The sequence below is a fragment of the Talpa occidentalis genome, unplaced genomic scaffold (genome assembly GCF_014898055.3).
Source record: "Talpa occidentalis isolate TD23 unplaced genomic scaffold, MPIMG_talOcc4v2.1 talOcc4.6, whole genome shotgun sequence".
Taxonomy (NCBI): domain Eukaryota; kingdom Metazoa; phylum Chordata; class Mammalia; order Eulipotyphla; family Talpidae; genus Talpa; species Talpa occidentalis.
Genome location: NW_023604972.1, coordinates 97,001,464 through 97,021,489, shown reverse-complemented (window position 1 = coordinate 97,021,489; position 20,026 = coordinate 97,001,464). Strand labels below are relative to the sequence as shown.

Sequence of the window (20,026 nt, the reverse complement as noted above, 5' to 3'; positions counted from 1 at the left end):
TTCTCTTGGCAAATGACATGTTCTACTCCTGAGCTTCTCTCAGACAGGGACCTCTTTTTTTTTTTTTCCCTTAGACTTTCTTTTTTTTAAAGATTTATTTATTTATTTACACAAGCACTGGGTACACTCAGAAGCGCGCGAGGGTGAGAGAATTCACCAGAGCCATTGCAGAAAGCAGAACAGGCAGACAGACCAACTACACTGCTGAGGGGAGCAGCGGGCGGCAGGAGAGGTCTGCGCGCCATGTGGGACCCTTGCCAGCGGCGGGGGATCGAACCAGCACTGCAGAAGCTGTGGGCAGCTTTGCAACCCGGCACTCAACCGCTGTGCCACCAGGGAGGCCCAGACAGGGACCTCTTACTACTTTTCCCTCCCGCCTGAATTATGCACATGCTGGCATCAGTAATATAACACTCCCTCCAGGCACTGCTAGCTGGAGCTAGTCACTTTTTCCCCTTAGTTTTCTGTTAATATTGTATTAACACCATTATGTTATTAGTGCACTTTTCTCTGTGTTACACTCTAATTGATGAAATATCTTTCACTAATCTATTGCCTCATTGTTAAATTGTTTTATTCACCTGCTGTCTTTCATAGTTCTGAGCAGAAAGGGTAGATTTGGAATCAGAACGCAAAGGACTAATCTGTTCCAGTGCCCCACCCATTAATGGAATCCCTTGTGTAATAGAATTGACAGATGTTTGTTGATTTACTTCTACACCTGCAGTGGCAGAAAGTTCTAATGTATTCTACAGGGCAATTCATTTCACTCTTAAAGGACTTACCAGAAAAGATATTTCTGACATTTTGCAAAAGCAGCATTCTTAACTTCCATTTGTTCTAGTTTTGCCCTGCGAAGCTACATTGAATAAGTTTAATATTTTTTCCCAGCTCACATTTGGGCAATATATTTGTAAATGCAAAACGCTTTATTTTATTCTGATAAATTTTGTCATTTTGGGTGCATCATTCCAAATTCTGCAGATCATTTTATTTCTTCCTATCTTTCAAGTCACATTGTAATTACTCTTAGCATCAGCTTTGCAGGCCATGTCCAGGCTTTGAGTCTTGAAACTCTTAAGACTGAAAGGTAAAACCTCATTTATTTTAACATGACTTGAAAGCAAATGACTTGATTGATAGTGCTAAAAGATTATAGGAATGAATAAGAGAATGACCTTGTCATTGGAAAGGTCTCCTTTTATTAAACAAGTAACTAGCACACCAGAGAAATGGAAAATAGATGTCAGTGCACAGTTGAAAATATTTATTTTGGAAACAGAAAACATTGATCATTTTCATTCTTTCATTATTTATTTTATTATTTATTACTATTTCAAATTAATCTTCATACAACAGAATGACAAGATAATAGAAATATGTGACTTATTTTAATAAAATAGGCATAATCATATTAATACTTAGTAATTAATCATATTAGCATGCCTAAATATATAATAAATAGTTTTTATACTGTGGTGGAATATTCTGAGGACTCAGTTTGCTATTTAGTATGTGTTTTAATCTCCCCATTTTTTGCTTTTGGGGACCATGCTGCTGTTTATGGGGCTTCCACTGGGTGTGATTGTGCGCTTGCTGGTCTGGGGATCTTACCAGAGACTGTAGAGACTGTGCTGCTGTATGTCCTGCTGGATTTCAGTCTACCCCCCTGCACTGATCTGAGGTTCTTACTGGGCCCCACACTACTGCACTGCCAGTTTGGCCTCTCCTGGGCATGGCTCTGCCTATATAAATAGTTTTAAACCTCTTTATCAACATCCAAATTATATCAGATTTTTTTTTCTCTATGAAAAAAATCATAGGCACACATGCGTACAATTCAGGAGAGAAACATGGAAAGGCTTATTTTTTAAAAAAGATTTATTTATTCATGCATGCAAGAACTAGGGTACAGGCGAGATGTGCGGGAGGGTGAGAGCATTCACCAGAGACAGAGCAGGGAACAGAACAGGCAGACTGACTAAAATACACTGCTGAGGGGAGCAGTGGGCAAGACAGGAGAGGTCTGCTGCAACATGTGGGTGTCTTCTCAGCCGGCTGGCCAGGATTGAACATGCACTGCAGAGACTGCGGATGCTTCACGGTGCGGCGCTCAACAGCCGGCGCCACCAGAGGAGGCCCAAAAGGCCTATTTTGAAAAGGAAGATAAGTAACTTTTTATTAGATAAATGAAATCCTATATTGTTTTTAATGAGCTCTAAAATGAGGGCCTCCCTCGTGGCCTGTGGGTTAAGTCTCAGTGTTATCACCACAATGGGCTGAGTTTGATCCCCACCAGGGAGTTAACCCACATGGTGCAGCAGACCTCTCCTGTGTCACCCACTGCCCGCCTCAGCAGTGTGTTTCAGAAGATCCACCTGTTCTTCTCCCCACTCTGTCTCTAGTGAATTCTCTCACCCCCTGTATTTCTGGCCTACACCCCAGTTCTTGTATGCATAAATAAAAATAAATCTTTAAAAATAAATAAACTCTAAAATGCTGCAATGGCTTATGATAATAACATTAACTTGCCTTCAAGTATAAATTGACCAAAATTTTCTTATTTTAGGTTACAAAATATATTCCTCAAATATTTTCTCTTAAAACTTTTTAGTCCCTATTTACAGATGTTACTCCCATGACCAACCTGCTGATGAGAATCTATGGCATAAATACTATACTTTGAATAACTTCTTACACTTTCCCCAAACTCAGAAATTCATCATACTGTTAAAAAACTGTATTCTCCATCTGTGACTTTGGCTTTTATGATCTCCTTGGGTGGCTCATTTTTCCCTTGCATTTCTAAACTTCAAATTAAGAAACAGTCCCTCTGCAAAAGGTATTGGACAATTTTAACTATTTTCTTGCTGTGGATATTTTAGGGTCAAGAAAAGACCAAGGCATTTTCAAAATGTAACTTTGCATTCTATTCATCGCCAACAAATTTGCTTGAGTCCTGGTGCCAGGAATGTGTCCTATGCAGTTTTTCTTTTCAAGTAAGCTGAAGATTGCTTCCTCAATTAGTTGAAACTTCTGGGTGGTCTTTTAAAAAAATAGCTCTTTGAAGAGAGTAGTGAACTAATAATGCTGTAAATGTAAAATAACATTAGTCCCTTAACTCTGATGCTAAAGATAATGAGAAGCAATTCATTGTTTTTTGTTTATTCATATAGAATTTCCCACCTCTGACTTTTAAGAAGGAAAAAATCTAAATCCCACAAAAAATTAAAAAAACAATTGTATATATTTGGGCTTAGATTTAGCCAAGTTGAATTCAGAGAGAGAGAGTGTGTATGTGTGTGAGCATGTAAACTGCTTGGTTTGCTCATTTTTATATGCAAATAGATGCACATTTTACATTCTACATTAAAATTAGTGTATAATCAGTGTATAATAAATAAAAGACTTCCTCAATTTCTGAGAAAACTGGTTGTCACTTAACCTTAGTTTCCACATTTAATTCCACTTTCAGGTCTGAAATCATCCCTGTCCTTTCAAAATTAGCCACCACTACCCTTATATCTTGCTCTATGCAAAATACTAAAATATTTGAAGATTTGTGGGCACTCCATTCTATCCTACTGTTACCTTTTCTACTTTTACTTTGGGGCTGGGATGTGGGAAAAACTATTTCAGTTACAAAGCCTTTTGCTGCCCTGATAAACACCCACTTATTTTAGACCACTGTCCCCTCTGGAGAGACATAGGACATGCTGACAATATTAACAATCTTCACTACTCGAATACCCACAACTGTGATTTTCATTACTACACTGTGTTTGTCTAACAGCCTGACAATGAAAACAGCTACCATGTACGTCCTCAGAATATTCAATTTGGGTCTGTTTAAATCCAGTGACCCCAACCCTTCCTACTCACCAACCCCAAATAGGAAGGATAGTTAAATTAATTCTGTCTTGAAAAAAAGATAATCTTCTACAAACAGGGCCTTAATAATTGGGATTATTGGTCAGTAGATTGAGCAAATTTAAATAAAGTAGACTATGCATCTATTGTAGATTTTGCAAATCCCCCTGGCAAGTTCATTCTAAAAGGCATTTTTGGCTGTGTAAATACAATGTCTGTACAAGAATTGTACTTAAGCCTGAATACAGAACATTGAATTTAAGCTCCTCCCGGAGCTGCTGAGTTTCATCAGCTATTGGCCAAACAGGCATTGGTTGGCAAGTGAATATTGCCATGGCCTTCAGCATAGTTTTATTCAATTTGCAGTTTTATTAGTGTCATTATTACTAGCTATTTCTCAATGTATATAAATAGAAGGCAATAACAGTTTGCTACTCTGTCCACCATTGCCTTAAATACATCATTTTCTAGTATCATCTTCTCCCCAGTTTATATTAATACCTCCTATTTAAATGAACTTTCCTCAAATACCCATTATCCAAAGCAAAAGGAAAAAAAAAAAAAAACACTCGAATCTGCATTTGGCAAATTGTATTCCAGGAAATTATCCAAAATCGTGGGCGCCCACAAAAGAGGTCAAGAACCATTTGCTTTTCATGTGCGTTTAATTATTGGAGGGAATTTGATTTGCCAATTATGCTAATATTTTGAAGCAATTTCATTTTACAATTGAGAATGAGGACTTCTTAAAATAGGGTCTGTGCCAGTAAATTCATGCCAGATTCATTGTGGGTACTGAAAAGTTTAACTTGTGAGGAGAACCAAATAAAGAATGGCAGGAACTAATCTGCTATGTAGAGATAAATGGAGCCTAGTGCTTCAGAACAGGCAGCCAAGGTAGATGGTGTGATGCAGTGGTCACTGGGATGACTTTTGAGAAGAAATATTTCTTCCATGCCTGAAAGGTTCACTATGGAATATAAAACTTTGAATCAAAGGCATTATTAGGCAAACAAGAGATTATCAGAAGACAAAGGCAAAGGAAATCTTGGTTTCAAGGGCAGAGAAGGTCAGAAATGAGCTGACTTTTTCAGCAGAACCTCAGGTCTGAGGAGAGAACCTGAACGTTAGGCTATCACAGACACCCAGGACATTCTGAAAAGAAAAAGAAGAAAGAATGTAAACAAAAGAAGGCATGGATGGATATGAGAACAAACTTACCCTGTCCCATTTGGCCTATTTTGTGGCTTAGAAATACTTATCTATCCAATGTTTGTATCTTTAAAAAATCAAATGGCTAAGAATAACTTTTTGATGTTATAGCAGAAAAGCAGTAACTGGAAATGTTATATATAAATTTCAAAATTTATGGGGGCCTTCCCGGTGGCTCAAGGGGTTAAGCACCGCACTGTGAACCTATCCACAGCCTCTGCAGCACGAGCCATGCCAGACAGGGAGCTACCCACAGGGAACAGTAGACCTCTCCTGTCCCTCCCGCTGCTGCCCTCAGCAGTGTATTTCAGTAGTTCTGCCTGTTCTGCTCCCCACTGTGTCTCTGGTGAATCCTCTCATCCCCCGCACCTCTGCCTGTACTCCCGTTCTTGTACGCATAAATAAATAAATCTTAAAAAAAATTAGAGTCTAGTGGCAAAAAGAACAAATAAAAAGCTAATCAATCCTCCTGATGCTGTCATCTTTTCCTTCCCATTACATAGATTCAGAAATTGGGTATGCCAAAGTATTGAAATAAACAGATATAATTTTCAAAATAGTTATGAGGACATTCTTTTAGTTTGCGTGCCAGAGATTCAAGGATTGATAACACAGTGTGTGCATTGTTCTGATCAAAACAATTGTATGTTGATTGGGGATGTTGAGTGTCAAATCACTTTAATGTGACATCACATGCAATCCAATGGGATTTAAAGAGATCATTCCTCCTTCAGATGCCATAACAGTGAGTGATTTGGGGGGATGTGGATTACATTTTACACACTTGCCTCTAAAATATTGTGGAATAAGGGCCTCCCAGGTGGCGCAAGGAGTTAAGCACAGCCTGGGAAGCTGTCCACAGCCACTGTAGCATGCGTTCAATCCCTGGCCAGGGAGCAACCCACATGGCACAACAGACCTCTCCTGTCTCACCAGCTGCTCCCCTCAGCAGTGTGTTTCAGTCAGCCTGCCTGTTCTGCTCCCTACTCTGTCTCTGGTGCCTCTCCCCCCCCACTTCTGACCTGTACCCCCGTTCTTGTATGCATAAATAAATAAATCTTAAAAAAATATTGTGGAATAAGTGCTTTAAATACTATATGAGAAAGTAGTTATTTATTCTACTTATGCATATGACTAACCAGAAATTTAAGCTTTTGCTCAGATGGTTATTTTTGCAAAGACTTTTCTATACCATCACTAAAAATGCAAATTGTATTCAAGAGGTTCCTATTTGAGGGTAGTGGGAGAAATCACAGCTACACCCCCAGGCCATTCACTATATGCTGAGAGAATATTCACCATTTGTGCAATTTTAAAAGTTGCTTCCAATAGACTAGATCAGCGGAGTTAAACATCAGATGAAGTCATTGTCCTTTACTCTTTCTCATGGGTTGATTGGTTGGTTGGTTTTGCCTTTGACCAGTTGTCTGTTTCCAAATCAGTTTTGTTGCATACGTTTTATTATTTTAAAGTACATTTTCCCTTTTGTTTTATATTCCGAAAGTCCTGTTACTTTAACTCTCAGTCAACTTTTATTAACTACTCTTTTTTCAGGCATTGGTATTTTTACACAATGAAATTCTTCCCTTGAAATTCAGGAATGAACAAAACAACACACCCTTCCAGATGTGGAGAAAATAAACCTTATCCTGCTCTTGACCTTCCTGAAATTTAAATGACCTTCTTTTGTTTTGTGTCTCTTTGTACTCCACCTGTTTTATTATCTTCTTCTTCCCTCCCTCAACTTGACCTAGCATAGTTGATTCAAGGAGCTTCCCTCAGTTCACTTGCTGGCTACCTCTAAAATGCCAGCTGGGGCTAAAGGTAAGGGATGGGGCATATGCCTCAAATTATCTGTGTTAGGTTTGATGCATTACATTTTCAGTCAGCATTAGAAAAATGAAGAGACAACATGGTTGCCTCTGAATTAATTTACTGCTAGAAATTGCCTTTTAACATTTAATGATATTGAGCCTTCTCACTTCATCGCTGCAACTTCTGTTACCAACTCAGATAAGAATTAAGGTATGTGGGGCCTCCCCTGGTGGCTCAGTGGTTAAGCGCTGGGTTGCGAGACTGCCCGCACACAGCCTCTGCAGCGCCAGTTCGATCCCCGGCCACTGGCGAGGGTCCCACCAAAAAAAAAAAAGAATTAAGGTATGTGGATTCCACTGTCTTCGACTCTCCTTCAAGCCAAAGGAGGTTTTAATAAGCCTGACAGGAAAGAATAACAGAGTTCAGATAAGCCTCACTAAAGGTTATTATATTAAGAAAACAGTCTGATTTTGTTCCTTCTATTACCTTTTCATCACTAGCAACATCTGCTTCTTTGTGCACCTGTCTTACCTTTCCCTTTTTAAGACAGAGGTCAGATATTCATGCAAGGAATGGATTGAAATGGGCAAAATCCTCAAGCAAATTTATTCTCTTTTATTAAGGTAAATTTGGTTTATAACATATTCTGTATTTTAGACATATAAGGTCTCTCCCTTCAGGTGTTGGAACAACCCCACACCCACCACCAAAACATCCATCATCTACTACCATATTCCATTGTGCTTCCTACTTCTTTATTTTTGCCCCTTCCTCTTCCCGACCCCCAATACTGACCTCAGTTCTACAGTCAGATTTCTAGCATTTATTATTGGTTTGCTTTTTCTGACTTCATTTTGCTTCTCCATATGTCACATGTAAGTGACACCATCTGGTATTTGCCTTTCTCCTTCTGACTTAGTTTGCTTGTCATAATCCCCTAAGTTCCATCCATGTTGTCACATAGGGCGAGGGGATTTCACTTCACACCTGTGAGAATGGCCCATGTCAAAATGACTAGAAACAACAGATGTCGGCAGGAATGTAGACTGATCCAACTTCTATGGAAGCAACATAGAGGTTACCCAAAATATTGAACATGATCCACCATATATGACCCACCAATTTCACTCCGAGGTATTTATTTGCTGAAGAATATAAAAACACTAATTTAAAGGAATATATACCCTCCTATGTTTATTGCATTATTATTTACAATAACCAAGCTATGTGTGAGTGTGTATGTGTGTGTGTGTGGTATGTCTAATATCTAGAGGGCTATAGCATATCATTGTGCAGATTGTATACTGTGCAAGGCTGGGGCTGCCATTCATTCTTTTTTTTTTTTTTTTAAGATTTTATTTATTTATTTATTTATACAAGCAGTGGGTACAGTCAGAAGCGCGGGAGGGTGAGATAATTCACCAGAGCCAGAGCAGGGAGCAGAACAGGCAGAAAGACCAAAGTACACTGCTGAGGGGAGCAGCGGGCGGCAGGAGAGGTCTGTGCACCATGTGGGACCCTCGCCTGGCAGCCGGGGATTGAACCAGTGCTGCAGAGGCTGTGAGCAGCTTTGCAGCCCAGCGTTCAACCGCTGTACCACCAGGGGAGGCCCTGCCATTCATTCTTAAATGTGCACTGTAAAACCAACTCTAATGTGTGCCAGAATATATCATGGTGAACATACTCTCATCCCCTAGGTCACAGTCCAGTAGTTATACATCCACATTATGGGCTGGATTCAGCTCGCAAATCCCAAAAGATATTCTGGAACCACTTGAATCTCTTGATACAACCCAATAAAAATACATATTGAATTTTGGACAGTGTTTGTGTGTGATCAGTGGTATCCAGGAACCCCAAACTATTAAAAAGTCTATGCTTTAAAAGGGATTTGGCCAAACACACACACACAAAGACAAAGGAAGCTGATTCATAGATTTTAATAGGATTGGTATGGAGAGAGAGATTGAGAAGAAAGCATTTCAAACAATAGTTTCCCAACAAAACTCCAAAAATTACCCATTCCATGTGGGAAAACACCTATGTAGAAAGGCTTGGCCTGATGTAGAGCTGCTGAGGTCCAAAAGCTTGCCACAAGTCTAAGATACCCTCTGGCAAGGAACCCCAGGAAAGAAGTTAAGCAGGCCACACACACTTGGGACAGAAGGAGAGACTCCAAATTCAAAATATACCACATGATCCAAAATGAGATCAAGGTAATGACGGTCATTGTCTCTGCCAAGGACCAAGAGCAGCCCCACTCCCCCACATATCTATCCCCTTTGTGTCTCTTCCAAGTGTCTCTCCATGACCCTCCTCCATGCATCTCCCTACCATTGTTCCATCTCCCTTTAGATATCCACCTTGCTCCTTCCCAGCTGCCTTCCATGCAGGAAGTCTGCTTCATGGCATGCTGGGTCTTGCAATCCAAGACAGCTGCATTTAAGGGGGTGAGGGGCAGGGGAAATAGTTCCTCCCACTTTCACACAGGTGTATCTGTAACAGATGTGTCCCACAACTATGCTGAGTTTACAGCAACTGCTGTTCTAATCTGACCTTCCTGACGAGTGATTGAATATCCAATACTAAACTCATATTTTGAAATCTTCACATTTTGATTTTGTAAATATTGGAAAACTTTTTTCCCTCAAATTTCATTAGTCAGACAGCTCTCCTGCACACCTGTGACTATGGAAGTGCCTCTCTTCTTTCTTTCTCCTTTTCTCAATAAACCTGTCTTTTTAAAATGTAAAAAAAAAAAAAACAAAAAACTTGTCATTTTTTTACTATATAATTTTGAGAGTACAAACTTCACACCTCCATTAGTGCACATGAGAACTAGGGGTGCTCCACAAATTTGTGTGTCACTCTTAGGCAGGGCCATACTAATCTCCATTTCGTTCCAATTTTAGTATATTTGCTACTGAAGCAAGACTGGAAGGCATTTTAAAGTGTGTTATGACTGCATCTGCCTTAGTAAACAGAGTATACATGACATGGTTAGGAAAATCCCTCTTTGCCATGTGCCCTAACACACTTGTATTTTAGGGTATTATTAAGAAATATTTAAAGATAAGGAAAATAACTTGAAGTGGCGGCAGCTCTTTTTTTAGAAGACCTGCTAGCATCAGGAAACATGCAGATTAGCGTGACTGTAGGGTGAGGAAAAATGTCAGGCTTTTCTGCCCTCCCGCCATCAGGATAGATGATGGATCCTTGCTGTCCTGAATGCATGCCTGATGGCGGGCACCTGGAGTAGGGTGTGGGCATAGGTAGATGGGATTCACCTGGGCTAAGACTGTGCTTTTAAGTGCAGCATCACGGGGACGCCAGGAGAAGCCGAAAGAGAAGCTGAAAGAGAAGCAAGGAAGCAGAAGCAGAAGCAGAGATCACAGGAGAACCCAAATAGAGTGAGGATTTGCTGGGGGCTGGGAGGACTGCCAGCCTCCCGGCCCCCCAGCACCCTTGCCTGCTGTCTACCGGGTAAATCCCAATAAAAGACCTGCAAAAACTACTGAGGACTCTGACTTCTTTACCCCGTCTGCTGGATCATAGAAAACCTGCACTGTGTCCATTCCTGCCCCTACAATTGGCGTAAGTCGGCAAGATGATCGCGCAGACGGGTATGGAGCCCTCTGAAGACCTGGAGGGACTAAGGAGTAGCAGACTGAGCCTGTGACCATGCTGGAGGCGTCATGGCGACACAGAAGGTGGACAAGTTCCGGGAGCTGTGGGATAAGACCTCTCCCGGAGGAGGAGGAGGAGACACCCGAGAGGACCAGCCAGCGACCCCTGAGGCAGCAAGAATCATCGGAAGAGAGGACCACGATTCGGAGCTCACCAGTGCTGATGCAGGGAGAGGCTAACAGACTTGGACTAATGAACTTGGACTGATAACCCCACCAGAAGGCAGAGGAACTTTGGCAAGTTATATTTTTGGGACCCTAGGGGAGGATGCTATTGTTTGTACACCCCAGGAGATGGGAATCTGGGGGTGGCCAGTGGGCCTCAGTGACCCAAAGCAGCCTGTGTATGCCGAGCAGCCAGGCAGAGGAAAAAAGCCAACTGAGAAGGCAAACGCTGATGCTGATGCTAAGTTTGGGAAGCCCTGAGTGGCTGTGAAGCACTAAATAAGCTGAGGAAGGCCAGTGAGTCTCATAAAACCACCCGTGGGTGATGCCCTGCTCGTTCTCGAGTGAGGGTGAGGAGCTGAGGAACCCGTCCTTGGGGGACGGGTGGGGAACATGGCTTGGGGTGGAGCCCAAGCCGCATGTAGAGTTTGGATCCCCGACCCATGTGCTTGTGCAGTGGGTTGGCCTGAGTGCAGGGGTCTGCGAGTCGCATGGGTGGCTATGGAAGCCGAGTCTTGGAGCGACTGCAGACAGAAACCCTGAGGGTTGGCGATTACCCCCAACAGTGTATAGAATCGCCAATCCCAGAGTGAGTGCATCCTGGGGGTGGATGCTGTGTGTGGCTTGTAGCCGAGACTACAGCCAGAATAGGCCAGGAAGCCTGACAGCTCCTGGTGTGTTACAGTAGATGCCGTGAGTGGTTCCCCTCCCTCATATGAGCAGTGGCTTTGGCAGCAGATTTGGTGGATCATCTGCTGGTACCAATAATTGTCTTTTGCCACTAGGTTGGGGCCCTGCCTGGACTTATTTGTGTTCTGTTGTATTTTGTTGTTATATTGTGATGTATTTGCTTTTGTGGGCTGTAGGGTAAAAAAAATGTCAGGTTTTTCTGCCCTCCCACCATCAGGATAGATGATGGATCCTTGTGGTCCTGAATGCATGCCTGATGGTGGGCACCTGGAGTAGGGTGTGGGCATAGGTAGATGGGATTCATCTGGGCTGAGCCTGGGCTTTTAAGGGCGGCATCACAGGGACGCCAGCAGAAGCCAAGAAGCCGAGAATGAATAGAAGCCTAGAGATAAGCAGAGAACGCCGGAAAGCCCAGATAGAGTGAAGACTTGCTGGGGTCTGGGAGGCCTGCCTGCCGTGTTCCTGGTAAACCCAATAAAAGCCTGCAAAAAAACTACTGAGGACTCTGATTCCTCCTTTACCCGGTCTGCTGGATATCAGAAAACCTGCACTGTGTCCATGTCCTGACCTTACAATTGGCATAGTCGGCAGGATGATACATGCAGACGGGTATGGAGCCCTCCGAAGACCTGGAGGGACTTAGGAGTAACAGACTGTGTGAGCCCGTGACCACACTGGAGGCGCCATGGCGGCACAGAAGGTGGACACCATCCGGCAGCTGCGGGACAAGACCTCAGCTGGAGGAGGAGATACCCGAGAGGACCAGCCAACGACCCCTGAGGTAGCAAGAATCGTCAGAAGAGAGGACTACGATTCAGAGCTTGCCAGTGCTGATGCAGGGAGAGGCCAATGGACTTGGACTAATGGACTTGGACTGATGAACTTGGACTGACAATCCCTCCAGAAGGCAGAGGAAATTGCAGGTTGATATGTTTTTGGGACCCTGGGGTGAAACAGTTTCGTTTGTAAACCCCAGGAGATGGGAATCTGGGGGTGGCCAGTAGGCCTTGGTGGCCAAAAGCAGCCTGTGTATGCCCAGCAGCCAGGCAGAGGAGAAAAGACAACTGAGAAGGCAAAAGCTGGTGCTGATGCTAAGTTTGGGAAGCCCTGAGCGGCTGTTAGGCAGCCTGAGTATGCTGAAGACATGTGAGTCTCGTAAAATCACCTGTGGGTGATGCCCTGCTCATTGTCGAGTGAGGGTGAGTTGCTGAGGGACCCGTCCTTGGGGACGGGTGGGGAACATGGCTTGGGGTGGAGCCCAAGCCGCATGTAGAGTTTGGATCCCCAACCCATGTGCTTGTGCAGTGGGTTGGCCTGAGTGCAGGGGTCTGTGAGTCGCACGGGTGGCTGTGAAGGCCGAATGTTGGAGCAACTGCAGACAGAACCCTGAGGGTTGGCGATTACCCCAACAGTGTATAGAGTCGCCAATCCCAGAGTGAGTGCATCCTGGGGGTGGATGCTGTGTGTGGCTTGTAGCCGAGACTACAGCCAGAGAAGGCCAGGAAGCCTGACGGCTGCTGGCGTGTTATAGTAAATGCCGTGAGTGGTTCCCCTCCCTCGTATGAGCAGTGCCTTCGGCAGCAGATTTGGTGGGTCATCTGCTGGTACAAATAATTGTCTTTTGCACTAGGTTGGGGCCCTGCCTGGACTTATTTGTGTTCTGTTGTATTTTGTTGTTATATTGTGATGTATTTGCTTTTGTGGGCCATGGCTGCATTGTTTATGTTTGATAAGAAAATTGTTTATATATATAGACTGTATGGCAGAAAACCCTGAGGGGTTGGACTGTAGGGGAAGGAAAAATGTCAGGCTTTTCTGCCCTCCCGGCCATCAGGATAGATGATGGATCCTTATGGTCCTGAATGCATGCCTGATGGCGGGCACCTGGAGTAGGGTGTGGGCATAGGTAGATGGGATTCACCTGGGCTGAGACTGTGCTATTAAGGGCAGCATAACGGGGACGCCAGGAGAAGCCGAAAGAGAAGCTGAGAGAGAAGCAAAGAAGCAGATCATGTCACTGCCCCTACAGTGACATACAGACTTTCTCGTGCCTGGCCCTACTGCTTGTCCAGCCTTGTCTCCAGTCAGTTCATAAGGATTATCTTACTCTCCAGTCACGCAGAACTCTGTGCAGTAAAATGAACAGCCCAAGTCCCTGTAGCTCATTCCCCCATGCATATGCCTTTCTAGCAATTACTATTATCTCTTGCCCTCTTCTCATTTCTTTGTTTTTCAATCTGACTAAGCAATCTTCTTTGTGTTACACTCCTGTTCTCTCTCAGGCTGGGTTAGGTACCTGCTGGGCTGTTGCACTGGACGGCCTCAGGGTACCATTTCCATTGTATGCTGAAGAGCCCATCTTTCTCCAATAGTTCCTTTTTTAAGTTTTTTTTTTTAATTTTATACATTTTTACATTATTTTTCATTTTTGCACATTGTATGCATTTTCATCTTGTTATAGTCCCCATACAATTCCCCCCTCCCTGTTTTAATCCTACTCCCTCCTCCCCCTCCCCCCATACTGTGTCTCTGGTTTATAGTTGCTTGTTGATTTTGATTTTTACTTTATTATAATTAGTCTTTTTCCTGGTCCCTTATTTAGGTTTTCTAAATTCCTGCTATGAGTGAGACCATCTGGTATTTTTCTTTTTCTTTCTAGTTTATTTCGCTGAGCATGATCCCTTCCAGCTCTATCCTTGTTGCTGCAAATTGCATGAGTTTATCTTTTTTGATTGCTGAGTGATATTCCATGGTGTATATGTACCACATCTTCTTGATCCAGTCATCTATTTTGGGGCATTTAGGTTGTTTCCACAGCTTAGCTATTGTAAATAGTGCTGCTATAAACATAGGGGTGCAGGTGCCCCTTTGAATTAATGTTTCTATGTCCTTTGGGTAAATATCTAGGAGTAGAATTGCTGGATCATATGGAAGTTCCATCTTTAGCAGATTGAGGAACCACAGCTCTCCATATGGTTGAACAAGTTTGCACTCCCACCAGCAGTGCAGGAGAGTTCCTTTTTCTCCAAATCCTCCACACCAACATTTGTTGTTGCTAGTTTTTTTTGTTTTTTGTTTTTTGTTTTTTTAAAGATTATTTATTTATACAAGCTCTGGGTACAGTCAGAAGCACGGGAGGGTGACAAAATTCACCAGAACCAGAGTGGGGAACAAAACAGGCAGAGTGACGAATCACAATGCTGAGGGGAGCAGGGGGCGCAGCAGGAGAGGTCTGTCGTGCCATGTGGGACCCTCGCCAGCAGCCAGGGATTAAACCAGTGCTGCAGAGGCTGCAGGCAGCTTCACAGCCCAGTGCTCAACTGCTGCACCACCAGGGGAGGCCCGCTAGTTTTTTAAATATGTGCCATTCTCACTGGTGTAAGATGATATTTCATTGTAGTTTTGATTTGCATTTCCCTGATTACAAGTGAAGCATTGCCTTTTAAAATATTTCTTGAACACGCCTCTTACCTCCTGCTCTGTTCTGTTGTTCCATGGCCTCTCTGCTTTGGAAGCTGCAGCTGAGTTTGTTTCTACTTGCTAGGCAGAAAGTGGTATGCAACAGATAATTACTTGAATTATGAATTTGTATGGCACAGCACATCATCTAGGAGTCCCTGAATTACATAAGGCTGTGTGTCCCTCTGTAGATCTGCTCGATACTTCATTTAGCTTATCTGCTGCTCTATTCCCCCTCTGTTGAAGTATCTGTCTTTATTTTTTTTTTTAAAGATTTATTTTTATTTATTTATACAAGCACTGGGTACAGGCAGAAGCACCGGAGGGCGAGAGAATTCACCAGAGCCAGAGCGGGGAGCAGAGCAGGCAGAAGGACCGAAGTACACTGCTGAGGGGAGCAGCGGGCGGCAGGAGAGGTCTGCGCGCCATGTGGGACCCTCCTCTGGTGGCCGGGGAGCAGCCGGGGATTGAACCGGCGCCGCAGAGGCCACGGGCAGCTTTGCAACCCAGCGCACAACCGCTGCGCCACCGGGGAGGCCCTCTGTCTTTAATTTATTTCTCCCACTTCCAGGGGCTGTGCTGGTTGTGCCATTTTCAGGTATCCTCTATCACCAAGCCACACTACCCTCCTCTCCCCAACTGTTCCATTTTTTCCTCTTCTCCCTCCCCTTCTTTTCCACTTCCTTCCTGTCCCGCTTTACTTCCTTCTATCCCTTCTCCTCCTACTATCCGTTCCCCCTCCCTGGCTTCTCCTCCCCTTTTTCCTTCTTTCCCCAATTTTCTCCTTCTGCCCCCAAATCATCATCCACTTCCTGTTCTTCCTCCTCCTCCTTTTTCTCTTTTCTTTTCCTTGCAGCTTGTTTCTCAGCCCTAGGGCCTTTTTTTTTTTAATGCATACAAGAGCTGGGGTACAGGCCAGAGATCCGGGGGGTGAGAAGATTCACCGGAGAGAGTGGGGAACAGAACAGGCAGATTGACTGAAATACACTGCTGAGAGGAGCAGCAGGTGAGTCAGGAGAGGTCTGCTGCACCATGTGGGTAGCTCCCTTGCCAGGGATTGAACTTGTGCTGCAGTCGCTGTGGACAGCTTCATAGGTTGTGTCTTAACCCCTTGTGCCACCAGGGAGGCCCCCTAGGGCCTTTAGCCTTTTAAAATATTCCCAACAAAAATACACTTTTTCACAAATCAGTCTCAGAATCAGTCACTAATATTCCATTTTCTATTACATTAATATTGAATCCTGGGGCAAGTTAAGGATAATTAGGCAGCCTCAAGGACAGTGCAGGGACTTCAGGAGAGTTAAGGAAGGCTCCAGAGATAAGGGCAACAAATTCCAAGGGGACTAATCAAACACCCCAGGACTTATGATATTAGGGACTTACTTTATGACCTTAGGGTCAACAAGACTTTCCAAATAGAGGGCAATGAAGAAAAAAAGATAAGGGCAGGATCTCTAAGATCCCAGCGGACAGAGTAAAGGAGTCCTGGAGAGTCCTGGAGTCCTGGGGGCTTTTTAGGCTTTTATTTGGATTTTACTGGGTACACAGCAGGCAGGGGTGGAAGAGGGGGCTGGGGCAGAGAGGCTGGCAGGCCTCCCATCCCCCAGCAAGTCTTCACTCTTTCTGGGCTCTCTGGCATTTGCTGGCAGTCTCTGCTTCTCATTCAGTCTTTCTTTCACTCTTGTTCTCTCTGCTTCTTCTGGCATCCCCGTGATGCTGCCCTTAAAAGCCCAGTCTCTTAACCCAGGTGTACCTACTTACGCATGCCCACACCCTACTTGAGGTGTCCACCATCAGGCATGCATTCAGGACCGCAAGGATCCATTATTAATCCTAATGGTGGGAGGGCAGAAAAGCCTGAAAATCACTTAACCTACAGGTTGGGACACAAAGACTTAGTTCTGGGTACAGAGACATTTAGGCAGTGAGTGACACCACTGGGAGAACTAACCAATCACAAAGAGGCTAGTGGAGCTTTAGAATAATTAGGTAAAGAAGGTATATATTCCCTGAGACAAGAATACACTTTGGCTTCCTTGCCCCTCCCTAGCCTGGTTCCATGGCCTGGGAGTCCCACTTTATTTCTGTTCCTTTTCTCCTCAATAAACTTTTTCTTTAAACAAATCTACCTCTTCTCATTTGCTTGCCTGAGTGTCTGCAAAGTTCCTGCTGAGGCTTCATGAGAAACCAACCCGTGGTGGTCTAGTGGCTGGGACTCAGCGCTGCCCCTGTAGCTTGGGATCCATTCCTGGCTGGGAGACTAGGCCTGAAAACCTACAATTCCGGTATCAATATCTTTACAGTTTCTCTCAGTATTTGTAGTTTTGTGTATAAAACTGACTTTCAAGTGTGCAGTTATTATCAGCATATGAGGGTGATGACAGACAGCTGTGTGTATGAGGTTTTTCTACAGTTTTTGGATAGCAGTGCCTTTTTTGAGGAGTCATGCAAATTTATCATGCCACTTGTTTTTCCAGGTATTATATTCTCAGGATTACATTCTATCACTTAGATATAAATATATCTTTGTACTTGCTAAAGCTAAGTGATATAAGAGGTTACTCAAAGGTCATTAGTACACAAATTACCCTCAGCTGCCATTGATAAGCATTTGAGTATCTTATGCAATTGTTCATAGAATGCCTACTTTCTCTGAAATGTATGGAAGTCTCTATGAAACTTCATTTTTATATTTCTCTCTTCCTCTTAATTTTGTCAGTACCCACTCAGGAATTCTGTAACCTTTAAACTGCTCTTGTGATCACAAACTTGAGACTACCCATAATATTCTATAAAACCATGGTCAAGTTTGAAATGAAAAGATCTTGAGTAGTTGGCACTCTGGTAATTCTAAAGGTAGTAACATGGATTCAGGTTGAAAGGGAAGGTCCTTCAGGAGGGGAAGATGTGGTCATTTTATGGTATTTAGGGCATAAAATATCTTTGAGATTTAGGTGTACCTAGTCTTGCCATTTCTTGGGTTAGTACTGCTCATATTTTTTGTATATTATAGTGAAGGATGATTATTTAGCTTTAAATTGATGGCAAGCCTAATACTTAAAAAAGTTTGAAGTGCCATTGTTCTTTGTAAAAGAAAGTTACCAGTTATATAGAAACATTTTTTGAAGTATAGAATATTTCATTCTAATTGACTAAGTTTCAGTATCTATAAAGTAAGTTGTTTAAATGCATTTCTTTTTAGAATAAACAAATTCCTTAGCTAAAGAAGATGTAAATGAGAATTATTTCATTTTAAAAGTCTAAAACACACATTCAAAGATCTCCATAACTTAAGAATCTATTAACATGAATGTTAGGATGTATTTTGCTTCAGTAAACCAATTTGGAAACTTAATTTAGTGAATTTAGTTGTCAATATTTGCCATGCTAATTGGAGAATATTCTATTCTCCATTTTTATGCTGTGTAGAATGTCTTTTTGGCTGCAACAGGCTTTGTTACTAGAAGCCAATGAACTGAATTCTGATGAGATCATGTTTTGACGTAGAATGTGGACCAATAGTAAACCTGCTTCAAAGTCTTGGAAGATATCTTAAAAGTGACAGCCAAAAGAGGTGGGAACTGCATCAAGCTGAGAGGAGAGAAGGGAAGTTCTGCTGCTAAAGATCACTCACTATTTTAATAGATTTATTTTGTTTTTACCATGACTTAGCACAGTCAGATACCTCAGTAAATTAATTCTAGACCTATTTCTTGCATGTAGTAAAAAGTCAGAATTGGTATATATATTTAAAATCAGTCTACACCTTCTCAGAATCTGATCATCGTTTAAAATATGTGAGTTGCCTGATTCTTGTTGTTTATTGACTATTTTAAAATTACATGTGGGATGCAGGGTTGGATTTTGCATTATGTAGAAAACTTGTTACTGTTGCCACCAAAGCTATTTTGTAGATGATTTACAATTGTATTTTTCTATCCAGTGTTGATATATGGATCTAATATGTTTAACTGACAGCTGTTGAAATTTTGAACTTTATAAGAAATGCTAGAATTTTAAATGAAATGAAATCTTAAAATAATGTTTTGTTAGCTCATTTAGAAATACTCTTGGAAGCAATTTGTTTGAAAGTGATATTTCTATCCATATAAACCATACTCTCAAATATTTTCATTTAAAAACGTTTGTTCCCACATTATAAAGCCTGTAACTAAGAGCAGTCATTTAGTTGTATGCATATAAGCTAGCCCTAAACTTGTTTTTATGTAATTTGTATTTAAAATCAGTCTTATTTTATTCATATTTGCACATTAAAATATAAACAGGAAAGTTATAGTCTATGATTTTAAAATGACATAAAAGTAATAAAAATGGAAACTTGTTTGATTTGCTCTTGTCTGTTTTTGAATTTGTTTTATTTAGAAAATAATAAGAGATTTCTAAACTGTTACTACTTGCTAGAATATTCTTTTGTAATGTTTCAGGGAAAAAAACTGTTATACATCGTTGCTAAGAAGGTAATTTCTAATTTCTTTAAGTTGCCTATGTTGAAGTTCTATTTGAAATTCAGTTCAGTCAGAAATAAGTATACCTTTGTATAAATCATAGTACCAAACTCCTTGTCAGTGTTCAAAATCATTTACTATTGCTAATAATGACTGTAAGTCACTTGATTTTATACATTGAAAAAGAATATTTCAGAGTCTAACTTTTAGTCATTCAATACAGTGCTTAGTTATTGATGCTAGTGAGATTTTTTTGGTCATGGAATCAAGGAAGAATGTGTCTATAAAATGATGTCTTTCCTGTACAAGTATACCTACCAAGCATACTCCTAGAGAATGCTTATTTACTCTTTAGAGAATTTTTTTCCAGAACAATGTAAACACAAGTACAATCTTCTCTTGTTTGTTTGATTTTTGAGGAAATTATTCTAGACCAGGAAAAAAAAATTAGTCAAAATTACCTCTATTATTCAGACTTCTTATTTTAAAATTTGATGCTTATTAGAATGTCAATACACCTGGCAGCATTTAGAATACTAATGTGTAAAGAAATTACGAGTTAGCCTGAAAAGTGGCAGCATTGCTAATTTCTACTGTGACACATTTAATCATCTTTTAAGAGTTGTTTATGAGGTGATTTGATTTTTGATAATTTTCTTGGTG

At 41.9% G+C, this 20,026-nt stretch overlaps 1 protein-coding gene and 1 pseudogene across 2 annotated transcripts in view; one reads left to right on the top strand and one right to left on the bottom strand.

Moving 5' to 3' along the window:
- The window catches only part of HAPLN1 (hyaluronan and proteoglycan link protein 1), a 72,662-nt gene that overhangs the window by 12,431 nt on the left and 40,205 nt on the right, over positions 1–20,026 (top strand). The window contains exon 1 of one of the 2 annotated variants that reach the window (XM_037529947.2): positions 18,480–18,694. The exons of the other annotated variant lie outside the window; for it this stretch is intronic. The gene's annotated coding sequence lies outside the window, so the exon portion shown is untranslated. Of the gene's footprint in view, positions 1–18,479; positions 18,695–20,026 lie in introns of those variants that run through there. 2 annotated transcript variants of the gene reach the window in all.
- On the bottom strand, positions 9,731–9,829 carry LOC119261503 (U6 spliceosomal RNA; annotated as a pseudogene).